The 20,112-nt window shown below is 45.3% G+C and overlaps 1 pseudogene; it reads right to left on the reverse strand.

The window, feature by feature from the left end:
- LOC147737453 (uncharacterized) overlaps nt 1-20,112 on the reverse strand; it is a 110,627-nt pseudogene that overhangs the window by 51,137 nt on the left and 39,378 nt on the right.

The following is a 20,112-nucleotide window of genomic DNA, read 5'->3' on the forward strand; positions in this document are numbered from 1 at the left end:
GCCGCCGTAAAGAAGCCCCGCGGAGACGCCTCCTCCAAGCAGCTGGTGAGTGCGGGCATCTCGGTGGGAGTTCCCAATTTAATGAGGAGCGGTCCCAGTTGGCAGCGGGTCGCTCCCTTGCTAAAGTACTGCATTTTTCAGGTGTTTCCCGAGTCCCCAGAAGGGGGACTCCAACGAAGGGGCCATAATTGTTCGAGGGGGCGTCGGGGCACATTGCCGGTGCCCGCCCCCCTACTGCTAAAGTGCTTGCTTCATTTTATTTTAGAGCCTGCGAGGCTCGACGGACTTCACGGGCCCTTATTTCCCGAGTCCCTAGAGGAGGGACTCCAACGAAGGGGCCATCGTTGTTTAGAGCCCGAGAGGATCCCACACCTGCATTGTTAGGGGCATTTTGGAGGGTAGAGCGGCCCCAGTTGGCAACGAGCCGCTCACCCCGTGAGGTGGCATTTGTTTCTTGAGCCCACGAGGCTCCCATGTGTCCTTGGGCCCCATTGTTGTTCAGAGCCCCACTGGAGAGCCAGGAGGCACGCTGGTGCCAGGCCTCCCTGCTATAGCTGAGAGAAAGAAGAACAGGACAACCTGACCAAGGTTAAGCACAACCAAAACAATAGTAAAAAAGTGGATGTTGGTGCTGCACACTTTAAGTGCCTGTTGTCCTAGGGCACAGGTCCCAAATGGGTGAAGGTATAAACGAAAGTAGGAGGCGCACTCAAATAGATTAAGGAGACGCTGTTAATGCTCCAAATAACTCTTCTTTATTTCGGTCAATTAAACCAGGTAAAAACAGCCAACGCGTTTCGTTACAATATGTAACTTCGTCAGGGCAAATGTTTAGGCGCGATGTATAGTAAGCCAATGTGTGCATTTCAAAATGCAGTTGGGCGTGTGATATGACGATGGGTCAAGAACAAAGTACTTATCTCTTCAAATTCAAAATTCAGGAGGCATCAATTTCACAGAATATCTCTGAGGTAATTGGCACAGCGAGAGCCGCCTTAAGAAGAACAGGGATCCGATGAAAGATAGAGTGTACTCATGAAAATATATATCAAATCCAGAGTGGGGCGCGTATTTCAAGACGCTCTTTTCTATAAACTATTATAAGCCTGGTGCCCCAAAGTATTATAGAGCACCTCCTAGATGTGACTGGTAGCGAAATCGGTCGAGGGCATCTGCGTCCCAGCCTGATAACGGGGATGAACCTGCTACAGCTGCCCAGCACTTAGTGGGCAGCGGCTACGTTTAGGCCCTGGTGCATCTCCTTTGGCTGCCCACGCAGCTTGCCCTGACATTTTGGACACAGGGCGTTTCAGCCCCTGAGAGGCCAGTTGGCCTGGGGACAGTTCATGTGTGGTGCCGTTGCGTGGGGTACATGTTTTTGGTCCTATGTGATCTTTGCGCAATGTGTAATGACCTGCCTAGTGTGATTTCTGCATCATGTATAATGTCTTTGTGCCTATTCCTCTGAATGTGTTTTATCATGCTTAGGTGGTTGTTTTTCCTAGTATTGTTATACTAGTGAGTTCATGATTCCCTGCGTGATACATGCCTAAGGTGGTTAGGGTTGCGTAGGTTGTACTTACCTGTTACTAGTGGCTACTGGTTGTGTGCTACATTTGCTATATGGTGCTACAGTTATTATCAGGCACATGCATCAAACGATTTTGGAATCGCAAACGGTGCGATTCGCAAAAATCGGCCGTTTGCGATTCCAAAATCACTTATTGGGATGCATCATTTATTTTTCATGTATTGCAATTTAAAAATTCGCAATTTTTTTGCGATTTCTCAAATTGCGATAGCATTTAAGAAATCGCAAAATTTGCGATTTCTTAAATGCTATGCAAGATTAATTTTATTTTGCGAATTCGCAATTTTGTAGGGAAAAATTACCATGAAGTGCACCTTCATGGTAATTTTGCGAAAAGTGTAAAAAATTCAAATAAATGCATATTTGACACTTACATGTTACACACACACATGCCCTTGGGACATGTGTGTGAGTAAAATGTACTTACGTGACATTCCAGGGGTGCAGGGGGGTCCTTTGGACCCCCCCCCCTGCACCCGTGAAATTGCGATCTCATTTTGCAATTCCTTAATTGCGAATTCGCAAAATGAAAATGCCTTCCGATTGATTCCTATGGGCCACTAGGCCCATAGGAATCAATGTTAAGCGATTCCTTATTTGCGATTCGCAATTAAGGAATCGCAAATAAGGAATATTAAGAAATCGCTAAAACCTTTGCGATTTCCTGATGCATTGCCGTTTGCGATTCCTTAATTGCGATTCCTTAATTTTCGCAATTAAGGAATCGCAAACGGCACCAATGATGCATGTACCTGTATATGTGCTAAGTGCTATTCCTAAAAGTATTCTATGTTCTACAAAGTGCTAATTCTACCAAGTGCTAGTTGTAAAAGTGCTCATTCCTGACAGTGGCCCACGTGGCCCTGTCCCATGTACATAATCCCCTGTAAATTCTGCCCGTGCCTATGGCACATTGTAAAGTGTGTGTTTATCATCTAATGTGTTTGGTATAATACAAAGGCTATTTTTATATATAACCTTGTGTGGTGTTTCCTTTGTGGTGGGCTTTGGGTGTTGTTGCTGGGTGCGTGCGCAAATACTTAACCTACATTGCCTCCGGGATAAGCCTTACTGCTCGCGTCACGTTACCTAGAGGGTGAGCAGGGGTTATCTTTGGCGTGTAGCTCCCTTGCCCTGACTAGAGTGGTGGTTTCTGCCTGACTTTGGCGCAAGCCTTAGCCAACCGGAAATCCCATTTCTAACAGGCGTCTATAGCTGCAACGATCTGTTGCCCAGAGATCGTTGGCTTATGACTGGATGTGAAAGCAAATTAATATAGCACCGAATAACTAGTTCGGGAAAGAAGTGTCCTGGCGCTAGTATAAGCACATACGTATCAAAATCCCACAGTCGCTGAACATGAATAGAAAGGTTTTGATTTGTTTCCTGAAAGAACTCATGTTTTCTTGGGCGCACAGGGCAGGTGGGAGGGTATTCCATTCCAGGTACCTGCAGTCACCGCAGGCAGAGAGAAGCCATCTATTCTGATTTTTATAAACTTAGAGACTTTACGCCGCAAAGCATGATGGGTTCTTCTTACCACTTGGCCAGCTGATACCAGGCAAAAGGCGAGGACATATAAGAATGAACCCCCTGATTGTAGAGCATTTATGACATGAAGTTCTTTATATTGACATCTTTTCAGGACAGGAAGCGGTTGCAATTTGACCAGTTTGTTGGAGATTGACCTTGATTTTATTAACCTCAGAACAAGCCCAACTGCTGTCTTTGTAGCAGCAACAATCTATGTAGGCGATATTCAATTATGCCTATGTATAGTGATGTAGGAATTCATTCTCGATAGAATCAGAACCTGTACCAGATCCCTCCTATATAAAGCAGGGATTAATGGAAGTATTTTTCTGATAACTTTGATAACTTTCAGCAGTCAGAAGCCTGTAGAGCAGGTGATTTTAATGTATCCTTTTAGGAACAGATGCAAGTCCACCCAAACTTCCAGTTTGCTGACCTGAGGGAATGGGGTGAGCAGAGCTCCCAAAGACACCGGCCGCCACCCTTGTGCCATGAGGCTCCGGTCCCGAATACCACTATTTCCGTTTTTCCACTGTTTAGCGCCAGGGAGTTTGAGCTCATCCAATCAGCTACTTCCTGGCGCCAGCTCCTGAAATTAGTGAGCATTTTATCTATATTTGATTCTACACCAATGATTTGTGTATATTCGAGTAGAGGTGATATTGAATGGCTCCATCAGGCGTATTTTCTTCGAATCTAATGATTTGTGTATCATCAAGTAGATGTGATATCGATTATCAAATGACTCGATCAGGTGTATTTTCTTCTATCTAATGATCAGTGCATCATCGAGTAGAGGTGATATCGAATGACTCGATCAAGCTGGCCAAATGGGCCATGTAAATATTGAAAAGATTGTGGCTCAAAATCAGCCGTGTAAAAGATGAAAAATTAGTTGGACCTTTATAGAATTAATACATTAAAGTAAACCGTAGTTTATATTAATTTCTGTCTTTCACTTGCTTACAAATAATATGAGCCCACTAATCATAATGAAAGGTTGCTCCATGGTGCACAGCTGGTGCACAGAGGGTTAAACTGCATTGTCTGAAATTCAGTTAAAACTAAATGGATTGCAAACGAACGAGTACGTGTCCCTTCTGATGCAACTCAAACATGTGTAACAGTTCTCTGGCCTTCACCTGTTTACAGAAGCCGGTTCAGAGAGTTAAATCCTAGAATTGGCTCTCTGAACTGGGACGTGTCAATCTGCTCTGCCTGGGTAAAAGTGTTTGCTTAGGACAAATATCGTGTGTGGAAATTGTGCATCTGCTGACCACCTCAAACAGTGCATGTTTGACAAAAACATGATAACAGACTCAGGCTCTATGTCAGAAGGCAGTAGCGTAAGAGATTGGCTAAATATTAACATGGTCATGTGCGTCATGTATAAGGTAAATGTACACGTGGACTATTTCTGAAATGATCACCCCATGATGTCATTGTTAATAATTAATGTGTCCATGTACACGTGGACTATTTGTGAAGTGCTCACACCATGATGTTGATGTTAATGATTAATGTATCCAGGTTCTGAAAAATGTATATAAGGACTGATTTCCTTTCTGTAAAACCAGATCACTTTGCAGTCCTGCAAATTGTCTTAGCTGCAGCTTATTGGCAATAAAGCCATTTTCTTTGAAACCTTGTATATGCCCTTCTTGTCCCTATTCACAAATGTTGTGCTTTTACAGATGGTGCCCGTGACTCGCTAGGGACTGCTGGTTCCTGCAGGGGTTGATGAACTGCGGTCTCAGGACTCTACGGGGGCCTTCAACATCTCTGTGTTTGCTGCGCAGCTCCAGAGAGGACTTGTTTCCTGACACGCCTAGACGACAAGGCTCCCGTTGATAAGCCTTTGACACAAGACACCTGCAGCTCCCTTCGAGCCATCATGAGGTTTTCTGCCACAAAAAGAAGGACGCATACAAAGGCATTACTGATCAGATGATCAGGTAGGCAGTGCATAATGCACTGAACTGACTTTTATGAATAGAATGTTGTTCTACGGATACCTCAAAGGGTAGACACTGGAATTCATTAGGAATTCCTAGGGGAGGTCTGAGGGTACCTTTAACATAAGTGCCTGAGGAGGACTTTCCAATCTGTGAAAGATCATAAGGATCATAAGGACAGAGGAGGGACCGTTGGAGGTTGCCTCAGAGGAACCGTGGGTGGTTGCCTCAAGACAGAGCATGCTTCTGAAAGACGTCTAAAAAATATGCATATTGTTGAAATAGGGTGTACAACAGTGTATTTCTAGAAAAGAAATAAAAAGTGATAAAGGAAGAAAAATCATTAAATTAGTAACTAAATAAAATTAAAAATGCTTAGCAAATCATTTCTGAGCACAGCTAAAGGCCGCAGGGCAGCGTTAGATGTCACTCAACCTACAGCCCCTCGCGGTACCCCAGCGTGGTACGTATCAAAGAAAAAGGGATACTCTGCAATTCTCCATCTAGATCAATGGACTCATTACACCAGGAAAAATAATGAATTGCAATGGCCAGAATATGGCACATTTGATAAAGCTAAAATGCTTTATTTAGAAGATTGTTTAAGGGAACGTGAAAAGAAAGGGAAGAAGGTACGTTTGTTGCAGTGGGATGCTTTTCATGCGTGGCGATCATATGTAGCTGATAATCAAAAGAGAATGGACACTAGTTTCTGCAAAAAACCAAATAGTTTTTTATCGAGAACCCTCATAGACTTCCTGGAATTTATCGTAGCGGTATATCTTTTTTCCGCCCCATCAGGAGTCATGGCATAGTCATTGGGTCAACGATTAACGTGCAGGATGCCTGCCTCACCAGAGGCTACTTCTGGTATTTACAGAAGTGTCCAGAAATAAAAATGGAGGTTGGGAAAAAAAAATTATAAAAAATAATGACTAGGTCAAAACTATACAATATAATATCAAAACAAGAAACTAGTCACTATTATTAAGAACCATTATGATATGTAGGTAGTTGAGTTATTGAACTACCATATCGTTTTCAAAGAGGTGTCGACATGTTTCAGCTCTCGGGGCCCAACAGGGTCAGGGGAGCTTTCGTCAGGACAAGGACAAGAACAAACATACAAAAAGAAAGCGCACACAATTGGTGTGTGATTCGAAAAAATGATGAATTGGAATTTCCAAGCTGTATTCAAGAGAAAGAAACCAACACAAAAATTGTATAAGTTGGTTTGAATGTGAGGTATGGCATACTAGTGCACACATTTTATAAAGCATAATTAACGCTAAACAAGATTACCCTTATTGTAGAGGTAATCTGGAAAAAGGAGAAAAATGGAGAAACGAAAGGTCTGGAGGGAGTGGGATACAGCCAAATGGCCGTCAAATGATCAATGTCTTATAGACGGATGTCATGCAGGAGTCTTTATATGATAACAGAGTGGGGATCAGAACACTGGATCGTGATCATGTTAAAGTTTTATACACATAGTCGCTGTTCTGTAACCACATCATACATCAAGCACTCAGTGACTGTTTTTAACCTGCCAAGAAAAACGTATCTTATGGATACCCATGCATTCATTAATATTTTACCTTGTTAGTTCAGTTTTGTGGCATCAACAGGGACCGGGAGTCGCTTCTGGATTATTACTGAGTGGGAGACAACGGAGCGTCTATGGTTAGTAGCATAGGCGTTCTTACCTGATCACTGGAGGAAACATCAGGAAACGCCATTCTTACCCATGCGGCGCGGATTTCGTGCCTAGTGCTGACTCTGCCCCTGGTTATGGGTGGGTCTTAGCTCTCCGTGCTTTTATACTGGTCACGGACACTGAAAAAGGACTAATGTATGAGCAAGAAACAGGCACCGTAAGATGGTGGAATGTCTGATAGAATATTGCGGTATCCTATAGAGGTTTCGGTATGTACTTAGTGGTTGGGGCCGTAGAATGCTCATGATTCATACGGGCAGGCAGGATTAACAGAACTGATGCCATGGAATGTGGTCACAATCTGATCTTACCATCTTCATAGACTGGCTAAATGGCAGAGACCCTTGGCTGAAATTCACCTTCACATCTGACAGGACAACACTCGATTTCTTGGACCTTACCATTTTCTCTGAGAATGGAAGACTGGAAACTAAGACCTATACGAAGCCCACGGCCAAGAACTGCTTACTGTCATACTACAGTTACCACCCTCGGCCGTTACGAGACAACCTTCCGTACAGCCAATTTCTTAGACACAAACGTAACTGCAGCAAAACAGCGGATTACAAAAAACAAGCTGAAGAACTCAGTCAAAAATTGAAGAAAAGAAACTACACACCGGCAATAATAAGGAAGTGCGAAAAACGAGCTAAACACCAGCCCAGAGAATGCCTCCTACAAAGCACTAATAAAGAACCAGTGAAAGACCTCGTGACCTGTGTGACAACTTTCTGCCCAGCCACCTATGAAGTCCAAAAACTAATAAAGAAAAAATGGCAAATACTCACCTCTGGAACCTTAAATTGGCCAAAGCCAAGGTTTGCAAACAGAAGAACAAAAAACATAAAAGACGTTCTTGTTCACACCAGACCGAAAAAAACGCTACCCAGGTCGAACATTAGAGATATAAATATGATGCCAGTTACTGGACATTATCCTTGCGGTACATGCGGGGTTTGCAAATTTACCTCCAGCACAAAAACCCTACAATTGAATGACAGTTTACTCTGGACCCAAAGGAGTCACACAAATTGTAATTCGACACATGTGATTTATTTAATCACATGTCCCTGTCAAAAACAATACATCGGCATGACCTGCCGCAAAGTCAAACTCCGTATAGGAGAGCACCGGAGCAATGTTAGGTTGAAAAAGAACACAACCAAACTGTGCGCCCACTTTGTAGAGGCTGGCCACACATGCGATGAACTGAAATGGACAGTCCTGGAAATGCTAGACTTCAAAGACCAGAATGCTGAGCAAATCCTGTTTAACAAAGAACAGAGATGGGTCGATCGCTTGAAAACAGACATAGTAGGTATGAACGACCACATTCCATGGCATCAGTTCTGTTAATCCTGCCTGCCCGTATGAATCATGAGCATCCTACGGCCCCAACCACTAAGTACATACCGAAACCTCTATAGGATACCGCAATATTCTATCAGACATTCCACCATCTTACGGTGCCTGTTTCTTGCTCATACATTAGTCCCTTTTCAGTGTCCGTGACCAGTATAAAAGCACGGAGAGCTAAGACCCACCCATAACCAGGGGCAGAGTCAGCACTAGGCACGAAATCCGCGCTGCATGGGTAAGAATGGCGTTTCCTGATGTTTCCTCCAGTGATCAGGTAAGAACGCCTATGCTACTAACCATAGACGCTCTGTTGTCTCCCACTCAGTAATAATCCAGAAGCGACTCCCGGTCCCTGTTGATGCCACAAAACTGAACTAACAAGGTAAAATATTAATGAATGCATGGGTATCCATAAGATACGTTTTTCTTGGCAGGTTAAAAACAGTCACTGAGTGCTTGATGTATGATGTGGTTACAGAACAGCGACTATGTGTATAAAACTTTAACATGATCGCGATCCAGTGTTCTGATCCCCACTCTGTTATCATATAAAGACTCCTGCATGACATCCGTCTATAAGACATTGATCATTTGACGGCCATTTGGCTGTATCCCACTCCCTCCAGACCTTTCGTTTCTCCATTTTTCTCCTTTTTCCAGATTACCTCTACAATAAGGGTAATCTTGTTTAGCGTTAATTATGCTTTATAAAATGTGTGCACTAGTATGCCATACCTCACATTCAAACCAACTTATACAATTTTTGTGTTGGTTTCTTTCTCTTGAATACAGCTTGGAAATTCCAATTCATCATTTTTTCGAATCACACACCAATTGTGTGCGCTTTCTTTTTGTATGTTTGTTCTTGTCCTTGTCCTGACGAAAGCTCCCCTGACCCTGTTGGGCCCCGAGAGCTGAAACATGTCGACACCTCTTTGAAAACGATATGGTAGTTCAATAACTCAACTACCTACATATCATAATGGTTCTTAATAATAGTGACTAGTTTCTTGTTTTGATATTAAATTGTATAGTTTTGACCTAGTCATTATTTTTTATAATTTTTTTTTTTTCCCAACCTCCATTTTTATTTCTGGACACTTCTGTAAATACCAGAAGTAGCCTCTGGTGAGGCAGGCATCCTGCACGTTAATCGTTGACCCAATGACTATGCCATGACTCCTGATGGGGCGGAAAAAAGATATACCGCTACGATAAATTCCAGGAAGTCTATGAGGGTTCTCGATAAAAAACTATTTGGTTTTTTGCAGAAACTAGTGTCCATTCTCTTTTGATTATCAGTTACTTACATAGGGGAACCGAATGGACTCCGTATCCTCTTCCCTCCCTTTTGATATCTAAAACCGATCATATGTAGCTTCAAGGTTCTCAAGTGAACCTAAAACTATGAGAGGAAAAGCTATGGTCCATGATAGGGAGAAAGGAGAAGAAAGACATGTAAGTCATTGTAGGGAAAAGGAAATGGAAGTAGACAAATGCTTCACAGTTCACAAGCCAATACCAGACATTTACCCAACTCTACCTAATGCTCCCTTAGAACAGGAAGATTCCGAAGACCTTGTAATAGAAGGTTTATTGACAACTCCACCACCATGCAGCCCGCAAACAATGCAAGCTTCATCAGCACCACACACACACACACCACAAGTTACATCACAAATTAGTAAGACAATACCTATACAACTTCAAGATACGCCTCTTTCTGGCTCAGGTAGACAAGGGTTACGGACAAAAATATCAGACAAAGAACAGAAAGTGGTACACGAGTGGGTAATAGAGTTTATGAAAAGTGGTACTTCTACATGGCGTAATGCAAAAAGCCGCTTCCCAACTGATTTCACGCCTGCACTTCAACGCAGCGCTTTGGAAAAGTTGGACAAAAAAAGTTACAGCTGGTTTAAAGACTGGGACAAATATTGGCCTGAGGAAGACGGCTACCCCCAACCTGACAGGTTGTCCCGTGTTCATAACGGCACAATATCAACAGTAATGGACGATGTAGGGGCAACAAGCACAGAAATATTAGATGCTGTCCAGATATTAGCTGAATGGATAGATACACTACTGATACTAGAACAAAAATGTACAAAACTTAAAAAAGTAAAGAGGAGGAAGCTAGTACTCTTTCCCCTACTCACACCATGCCATTAAGAGAAGTACCAGGAAGTCAGGAAGGGAAGCCCACTATTAAAGTTCTCACACCATGGTCAAATGTTGAATTACATAGATTTGCACTTCAGTTTCCAGACATTAGACAAGAAAGAGAGGAATGGTATAGACAGACGGAAATAATATAAAGAGTGGGCACTCTAACACTAGATGACATAGAACAGATGTTTTCCATAATATTGCCACCAGACCTTTGGGGAAAGATAAGAAGAGAAGATGATGAATGCTTAAAAATAAAATGAGAAAAAATAACTACAGAAAAGAGGGAATAAGGAGAAGATATTTCAGAGGAAATTAAAAATTTGCCGGCTAAAATAATGGCCAAAATAAATATACTAGTACCAAGAAAACAAATTGACTGGTCAAAATTAAATGCATGCATTCAAGATACTGAAGAAACAGTATCCGGGTTTTTCTCTAGAATACAGAAGGTCTTCACAGCTTCAAGTGGTTTAGATACTGAGAAAGAAGCAACACAAAGCGCACTTGTCTCCTGTTTTGTAAATAATTTAAAACCTGCAATTAAAAGAGGGATTCTAGAGTACAACCCTACTTGGTCATGCAAACCTCTAACAAAGGTTTTACAATTAGCACAGTATTACGAAATGCTAGGGAAAAAGGATTTGGAAAATAAAAATAACAAAATAAAAGAATTAAAAACGTCTTGATTCAGCAGGCTCACCAGTATAGCAGCCGTGGTCCAAGAAGCAGGGGGAGAGGAAGAGGCCGTGGGGGCCCACAAAGGTCATTCTCTGCACCCCCAACACAGCATACAACCACAAATGAACTAACACGCACACAGAGATGCTTTAATTTTGGGGACCATGATCATTGGAGAGCGCAATGCCCACACCCCGTAAAGCAGTCACAGAGAGGTGGTGGGATAGGGAGATCAAGAGGCCGGGGAAGGAGCATGGGAAGAGCTGGATATCAACAGCAAGGACGTGACTCACAACCTGGCCCAACAGGGTATCCCCCCAACACAAATTTGATAATGAAGAAATACCAAAAATGCAGGTACATCACCCTTATGATCAGGATCTATCAGGAAGGGCCCCAAGGGGAATGGGACTATTATGCTCGTTAGGGAGGCCCAAGAGAGTTAATACAGAAGATGGTAATCCCTGTAGATCCCACTGGACCATATGTGAGGGGTAAGATTGAAGGTACACCTGTGGAATTACTAATAGATACAGGGGCCACCAATTCCTCCTTAACAAAGAAAAAAGTTCCAGATGTTCCTCTCTCGGGAAAAATAAATAAGTCAGTAGGATTCACCAACATACTTGTAACAAGCTCAATTTCAGCACCCTTGAAATACAGTACAGGCCCAATTCAGGACACGCATTCATTCCTTATATCAGACAAATGTGCATTTAATTTGTTGGGATTGGACTTGCTAAAAAAGATGAATGCCACAATTAAGTGCACTGCAGACGGAGTTTTCTTGGAAGTAGATGGCACTGGGAAAATGAACATCACACCTGTAACAATTACAGTCAAACAGAATGTGAAATTACCAAGAATCCCACAGTACAAAATAGCTCCAGAGGGTCTAAAGGGATTGCAGGATATAGTAGCTGACTTACTAAAAGAAGGGATTGTTAATGAAATACCAGGCAGTCCTTGTAACAGCCCTATTCTTTCGGTCTTAAAGAAAAGTGATGGAAATACTGATGAAAAAAGTTACAGATTCATAGTTGATCTCAGAGAAATTAATAAAATTGTGGTGCCACAGTTCTCGGTTGTCCCAAATGTAGTATCAATATTGTCAACATTTTCACCAGAAATGACATATTTTTCAGTAGTGGATTTAAAAAATGCCTTCTTCTCAATTCCAGTAGATGAGGGTAGCATGTACCTCTTTTCATTCTCTGTAAGCGGGAGAACCTTCTGTTTCTGTCGTATCCCTCAAGGGTTCACAGAGAGCCCGAGCATTTACAACCAGGCTGTGAAAAGAGAACTAGACACATTCAATTTATCACCTAATTCTGTTCTAATACAATATATAGATGACCTGCTGCTTGGTAGCATCTCTGAGAGACAATGTACAACTGACACCATTAATTTGTTAAATTTCTTAGCTGAACGTGGTCACAAAGTTTCACCAGAGAAAATACAATTTGTTCAACAGGAAGTATCCTACCTAGGACACATCCTGTCGAAAGGGCAGGGAAGATTGGATGATAAGCGCATGAAATTGATTCTTCTATTGATTGACCACCTGGACCAGCTTCAGCACGGTCGCTCCACCACGCTCCTCCTCACTATCTGCTGTTACGCGCCCTGGTATCGTTCTCTGCACGTTTTAAACAGCCCTGCTGTAACCTGTATTATAGCGCTTTACACGCATAGCGCCTCTGTAACTATTTGCATATTTCAGCGCGACCTCGCTCAGGCTATTGGGTTAATACTTGCCTGTGTGTGTGCATTTGTCTCTACTGCTCACTCGATCATTGTTGTTTGGGTCTGTGCTTTTGGTGAAATTGCATTTATCTCTCGACGCATTTGGGTTTCTGCTGCCCCTGTCTGCCTTTCCCCTTTGACCCTCCATTTTGTTGTTGTTATCCCCTGGCCCGCCCCTCATCCACACTACCGCCTCCCTGCTGCCCCTCCCACCCACGTTTACCGAGCATTCCTCTCCCCCGGCCACACTGTGACCACCTGGACCAGCTTCAGCACGGTCGCTCCACCACGCTCCTCCTCACTATCTGCTGTTACGCGCCCTGGTATCGTTCTCTGCACGTTTTAAACAGCACTGCTGTAATCTGTATTATAGCGCTTTACACGCAAAGCGCCTCTGTAACTATTTGCATATTTCAGCGCGACCTCGCTCAGGCTATTGGGTTAATACTTGCCTGTGTGTGTGCATTTGTCTCTACTGCTCACTCGATCATTGTTGTTTGGGTCTGTGCTTTTGGTGAAATTGCATTTATCTCTCGACGCATTTGGGTTTCTGCTGCCCCTGTCTGCCTTTCCCCTTTGACCCTCCATTTTGTTGTTGTTATCCCCTGGCCCGCCCCTCATCCACACTACCGCCTCCCTGCTGCCCCTCCCACGCTCCGCCCCCTCCACTGTCCATTTATGTCATATGGTCCCACGCGCAGCGTCCACGCGCTACGGTCGCGCCAAAGGTGCGCCAAAGGTAAGCCTGTCTACGCCCGTCCGCGCCTGGACCGCGCCCAGCGCCAGACCCCCTGTCCCCCGTAATGCCAAGCCCACTCGCATCACTTACGATGCCACCACCCTCCTAGCCCTTAACCTCGACCGCTCCCCCAACTGCGTCCAAGCCGCTCCTGGACACACCCATGGACCCTTCTCTTGCAACTCCTGCAAGTTCGACGGCACCAAGAACAACTCCTCATCCACTAACACTAACCAGATATCTGACACCAACCACCTTAAATGCATCCTGCTCAACACCCGCTCGGTCCACAGGAACGCCATCGACCTCTGGAATCTACTAGACACCATTTCACCGGACGTCGCCTTCCTAACAGAAACATGGATGAATGCCTCTTCAGCCCCTGACATCACCATTGCCATTCCGGAAGGATACAGGATCATCCGAAAGGACCGCATCAAGCATACAGGAGGAGGCATCGCTATCGTCCATAAGAACTCCATCCGTATCTCAACCAGCTCAGACGTCAACCTCGCTAGCGCCGAACACCTTCACTTCCAAATCCACACCGACCCCAAGACCACACTCAGAGGCACCCTCCTCTACCGGCCTCCAGGACCCCGTGCACAATTCAGTGACAACATCACTGACTTTATCACCCCACACGCCCTCCCCTCCGAGAACTACATTCTATTGGGAGACCTCAATTTTCACCTGGAAAAGAGCAACGACAGCAACGCCACCACCCTTCTGGATAACCTCGCCAACCTCGGACTCAAACAACTTGTCTCTACGCCCACCCACATCGCAGGTCACACGCTCGACCCTATCTTCACCTCCAGCAAACATGTCTCATTCAGTCACACCTCAGCTCTTCACTGGACGGACCACAGCTGCGTTCACTTCACCTACAATAAGACCACAATCCACAACCATCCTCAACCCACCCTGCAAAGAAACTGGAACAAAATCACCAGCGACCAGATCTCCTCATCTCTTCTACTAAACCCCCCCGCCCACTCCTCAAACCCCGACCAAGCAGCCATCAACCTCACCCAATGGCTATCCAACAGCGCCAACATCCTAGCACCGTTGAAAAAACGCCAAATCAAGCTAGGCAGCAAAAACGCCTCCTGGTTCAACGATGATCTTAAGAAATCAAAGAAACACTGTCGCTCCCTCGAAAAGGCCTGGAAAAAAGATCCTAACACCAGCACCAGGGACGCCTTCAAAAACGCCACCCGCATACACCACCAACTAATCCGGTCCGCCAAGAAAGCCGCATTCAAAGACCGTCTAGATAACAACGCCCACAACAGCAAGGAATTATTCAACATCGTCAAAGAATTCACCAACCCCATTGCCAACTCCAACGACATCACCCCCTCCCAAGCCCTCTGCGACTCCCTAGCTTCCTTCTTCCACAACAAAATCGCAGACATCCACAACAGCTTCGACAATCGACTCGAAGACCAAACCCACCCAATCTTCTGCAGGACCTTCATCCCCCTTGAACATCCTTAACGACTGGAACCCAATCTCCACTGAGGACACCATCCGCCTGATGAACTCCATCCACTCAGGATCCCCAACTGACCCATACCCTCACCACATCTTGAACAAAGCAGACTCCATCATAGCACCACACCTCCGTCATCAACTACTCCCTCAACTCCGCCACCTTCCCGGAAAGCTGGAAACACGCAGAACTCAGCGCCCTTCTGAAAAAACCCACAGCTGACCCCTCCGATCTCAAAAACTACCGCCCCATCTCGCTCCTTCCATTCCCGGCCAAAGTCATTGAGAAAGCTGTCAACAACCAGCTCGCCGCCTTCTTCGAAACCAACAAATCCCTCGACTCCTCACAATCCGGCTTCCGAGCCAAACACAGCACTGAAACCGCCCTCATCGCAGCAACAGACGACATTCGAACTCTACTGGACAATGGAGACACAGTCGCCCTCATCCTCCTCGACCTCTCCGCTGCCTTCGACACAGTCTGTCACAACACCCTTCTACAGCGCCTCAGAGACGTAGGAATCCAAGGAAAAGCACTGGAATGGATCACCTCGTTCCTCACCGGAAGAACATAGAGAGTCCGCCTCCCACCATTCAAGTCAAAGGCCTCTGAAGTCATCTGCGGCGTGCCACAAGGATCGTCACTCAGCCCCACCCTCTTCAACGTTAACATGAGCCCCCTTGCGGCCATCGCTCGCCAACACAATCTCAACATCATCTCCTACGCGGATGACACTCAACTGATCCTATCACTCACCAAAGACCCCAACACCGCCAAAACCAACCTACATGAAGGATTGAAAGAAGTAGCCGAGTGGATGAAGCACAGCCGTCTGAAACTGAACTCAGACAAAACAGAAGTCCTCATCTTAGGCACCTCCCCCTCCGCCTGGGATGACTCTTGGTGGCCAGAAGCCCTTGGAAAAGCCCCCATCCCGACGGACCACGCACGGAACCTGGGCGTCATCCTGGACTCCTCACTCTCGATGACCAGACAAGTCAACGCCGTTTCATCATCTTGCTTCAACATTCTTCGCATGCTCAAAAAAACATTTCGCTGGATCCCCACCGAAACTAGAAAAACGGTCACCCACGCACTGGTCACGAGCCGCCTGGACTATGGAAACACACTATACGCCGGTACCACCGCAAAACTCCAGAAAAAACTCCAACGCATCCAGAACGCTTCAGCCAGGCTCATACTAGACATCCCGCGTAAAGAACACATCTCTGGTCACCTGAAAAACCTCCACTGGCTCCCTGTAAATAAGAGGATTACTTTCCGCCTCCTAACCCACGCACACAAAGCACTTTACAAACTTGGGCCCGATTGCCTCAATTCACGACTGTCCTTCTACACCCCCTCCCGTCAGCTGCGATACTCCAATCAAGCCCTTGCCACTGTACCTCGCATCAACAAAACCACCATGGGAGGTAGATCCTTCTCCTACCTGGCAGCTAAAACCTGGAACTCACTTCCCACTCACCTTCGCCTCACTCAAAACCACCTAGCATTCAGAAAGCAACTTAAAACTTGGATATTCGACAAGTAACTCCCCACCCTCCCTCTAGCGCCTTGAGACCCTATGGGTATGTAGCGCGCTATATAAATCTCTTGACTTGACTTGACTTGACTACAGACACCAGTGCCACGCACCCAAAAACAGGTGCGAGCCTTTTTAGGTATGGCCAGTTATTGTCGACATTGGATTGCTAACTTCTCCTTGATTTCAAAACCCTTATTGGCCCTGACCCACAAGGACACGCCCGAACCCCTTCAGTGGTTGCCAGACATGAACAAAGCTTTCTTGCCATTCAGCAAGCTCTCTGCTTTGCTCCTGCTTTAGGCCTACCAGACTATTCTAAGTCTTTCCAACTCTATGTTCATGAGTCTGACGGGAGTGCTCTTGGGGTTCTATGCCAGCAGTTCGGTGACCACAAAAGACCATGCGCATATTTCTCTGCCACCTTGGATACTGTAGCCAAGGCTTTACCTTCCTGTATACGTTCTGTTGCAGCAACTGCCTTATCACTACAACGTGCAGAAAGCATAATAATGGGACATGAAGTTGATGTCTATGTACCACATGCAGTGGAGCTGATATTAAATAAGACACGTACTCAACACCTCACAAATGCCAGACTAACGCAATATGAGATATGTTTATTTGCAGCACATGTAACACTTCACAAGTGTAATGTTCGTAACCCTGCCACTCTGTTACCTGTTCCCACTGATGATCTAGTGGACTCAGACCATGATTGTATTTTGTTAACTGAGGAGCAAACAAACGGTAGAATAGATATGACTGATACACCCTATGCAGATGCTGAAGGAGAATTGTGGGTGGATGGTTCCTGCCTTAGAACAGAGGATGGAAGTACATCAGCAGCTTATGCAGTTGTAACAAATAAAACTGTAGTTGAGTCCTGTAAGATACCTGAGTTGTCTGCACAAGCAGCAGAACCTGTGGCACTCACACGAGCTTGTGAGTTATCTGAAGGGAGGTGTGTTAACATATACACAGACAGCCGATATGCTTTTAATGTGGCACATTCCTTTGGAAGACTCTGGAAAGAAAGAGAACAAAAGAACAAAAGAAGGAAGCCCTTCGTAAGGCAGAGAGAAGGTGGAGACTCCACTATACTCAATCAGACGCCGAAAATTTCAAAACCCTGCTCTCAAAATACAAGGCAGACATCTTGGAAAGAAAGGCTGCTTTCTATGAGGGAAGAATTAGGGAGGCTACTAACATTCAGCGAGAGACATTTACCATTCTAAGGGAACTTACACAACGTGAAGGGAAAATTTCAGTGGGTAACCAACCTGACGGTGACTCCTTTCAATCCTTCTTCCTTCAGAAGGTACAGGATATCATCAGTGACATCAATGCACGGACAGTCACAACCATGCTGCCTAGCCAGAATGTTCAGGTGCCATCCATGACTTTGGATAGCTTCCCTCCCATTAACGACAAGTGCTTAGCGCAACTGGTCGCTCAAACTAAATCAGGCTCTAGCATAGATCCATGTCCCCCCAGAATCTTTAAAATGGCTCTGCCAGGCATTCAGCCTCAGGTACTGAGTCTACTGAATAACTCACTTAACTCAGGCTATCTGCCGATTCAGATGAAAGAAGCCAGGGTTTCCCCACTTCTGAAGAAAGCAGGACCAGACACGACAGCCTTAAAAAATTACAGGCCCATTTCGCAGCTGCCTTTTCTAAGCAAGATCCTAGAAAAGCACGTTCTCAGCACTCTAGCCGGCCATCTGGAAGAACACCATCTCCTTCATACCAGGCAGGCTGGGTTCCGGCCCCAACATAGCCCAGAATTAGTCATGGCCTCGGTTGCCGATGAGCTGAGAGTCAGGGCAGATAACAAACAGCCCTGTGCCTTGATTCTATTAGACTTATCGGCGGCTTTCGACACGGTCAGCCAAACCATCTTGCTGGACCGTGTCGCAAAATTGGGGATCACAGGCCAGGTGCTAAAGTGGCTAGAATCCTTCCTGTCAGGTCGAACCCAGAGAGTGCAGCTAGGAGACCAACTGTCTGAGATCCGCGACGTGACCTGGGGGGTGCCCCAGGGGTCGGTGTTATCCCCCCGGCTTTTTAATATCTATCTACAACCACTGGTGGAGGAGCTTATGCGTATGAACTGCGAAATCTTTAATTACGCAGATGATACTCAGCTCTAAGTCCGGCTGGACAACACCAAAGAGGCCCAGGACTCAGTGAGGAATCTGCTCTCATTCACAGTCAACTGGATGACTAACAATCTGTTGAAAGTGAATGCTGATAAGACGGAGGTGCTGGTGATTAGCAACAAAGAGGATCCCTGGAGTGACCTGTACTGGCCCCCCGAGCTAGGAACCACTCCGTCTCCTGGCTCTGTGGTAAAAAGCTTGGGGTTAAGGATCGATGCAGACCTCTCAATGGCCCCTCAAGTTTCTGCTGTGGCAGGATCCTGCATAGGTGTGTTGAGGCAATTGCGAAAGCTAGTCCCCATCTTATCTGCCTCCACCCTGCAATTGATCGTATCCGCCACAGTCATTTCGAGACTTGATTATGGTAATGCCTTATACCTAGGCCTACCACAGAAGCTGTTGAGGAAGCTGCAGGTAATACAAAACGATGCGGCCAGCCTGATCCATTCTTTGCCTAGAAACGCGCATGTAACCCCACTGCTTCAGAAGCTGCACTGGCTCCCAGTGAAATTCCGAGTGCAGTTCAAATGTCTCTGTGTGGCCCATAAGGCACTCTTTGGGAAAGCCCCAGAGTACATTAAGCAACGTCTAAAGAGGTACACTCCGGGGAGGCTACTGCGCTCAGGAACAACCCCCAACCTGTTTCAACCTAGGTTCAAATTAAAGGCCAAAGGAGGCAGGGCCCTGTCCGTGCTCCTTCCACAACTGTGGAACGAGCTTCCACCTACCTTGAAAGCGGAATCGCAACTTCTACCTTTCAGAAAGAAACTAAAAACTTATCTTTTCAGAAAGGCCTTCATGACATCCTAGGAGGTGAAACAACTGAGGTTCTCGGGTAATTAGTGTGTTATGTTCTTTCTGGTTAAGCGCTTAGAGACCGGCGGTGATAGGCGCTATACAAGCAATCCCTAACATAACATTACCTCACAAGGCACAAAGATACAGCACGGAGTGCTGATCACTAAATTACTTAACACCTTGGCACTTCCAAAGAAATTGGCCATAATTAAATGCAGTGCTCACAAGAAAGTTACTGACAAGGTAGGCCAGGGAAATGCATTTGCTGACATAACAGCAAAACAGACAGCAAGAAATAATTCAGCACTAGTACTAACGGCCCATGAATTAAATGATGAAGTGAAGTCACTAGATCTAACAACTGAAGGTATAAGACTAATGCAACAAGGAGCAACAGCAGAAGAACAGATGGGTTGGTCAAAGGACGGGTCATTTGTTCAAGGATGTTGGATGAATGACACCAAGGAGAAATATATGTTACCAGACAGGATGGTCTACTCCATGTATTTGGCCATGCATGGCCCGGCACACATATACAGGGATGCCATAGTAAACTGTATGGACAAGTTCTGGGTGAACAAGAATATAAGGAAAACAGCACAGGAAATATGTCAAAGAT

The sequence above is a fragment of the Lissotriton vulgaris genome, chromosome 1_1 (assembly GCF_964263255.1).
Source record: "Lissotriton vulgaris chromosome 1_1, aLisVul1.2, whole genome shotgun sequence".
Lineage (NCBI taxonomy): Eukaryota > Metazoa > Chordata > Amphibia > Caudata > Salamandridae > Lissotriton > Lissotriton vulgaris.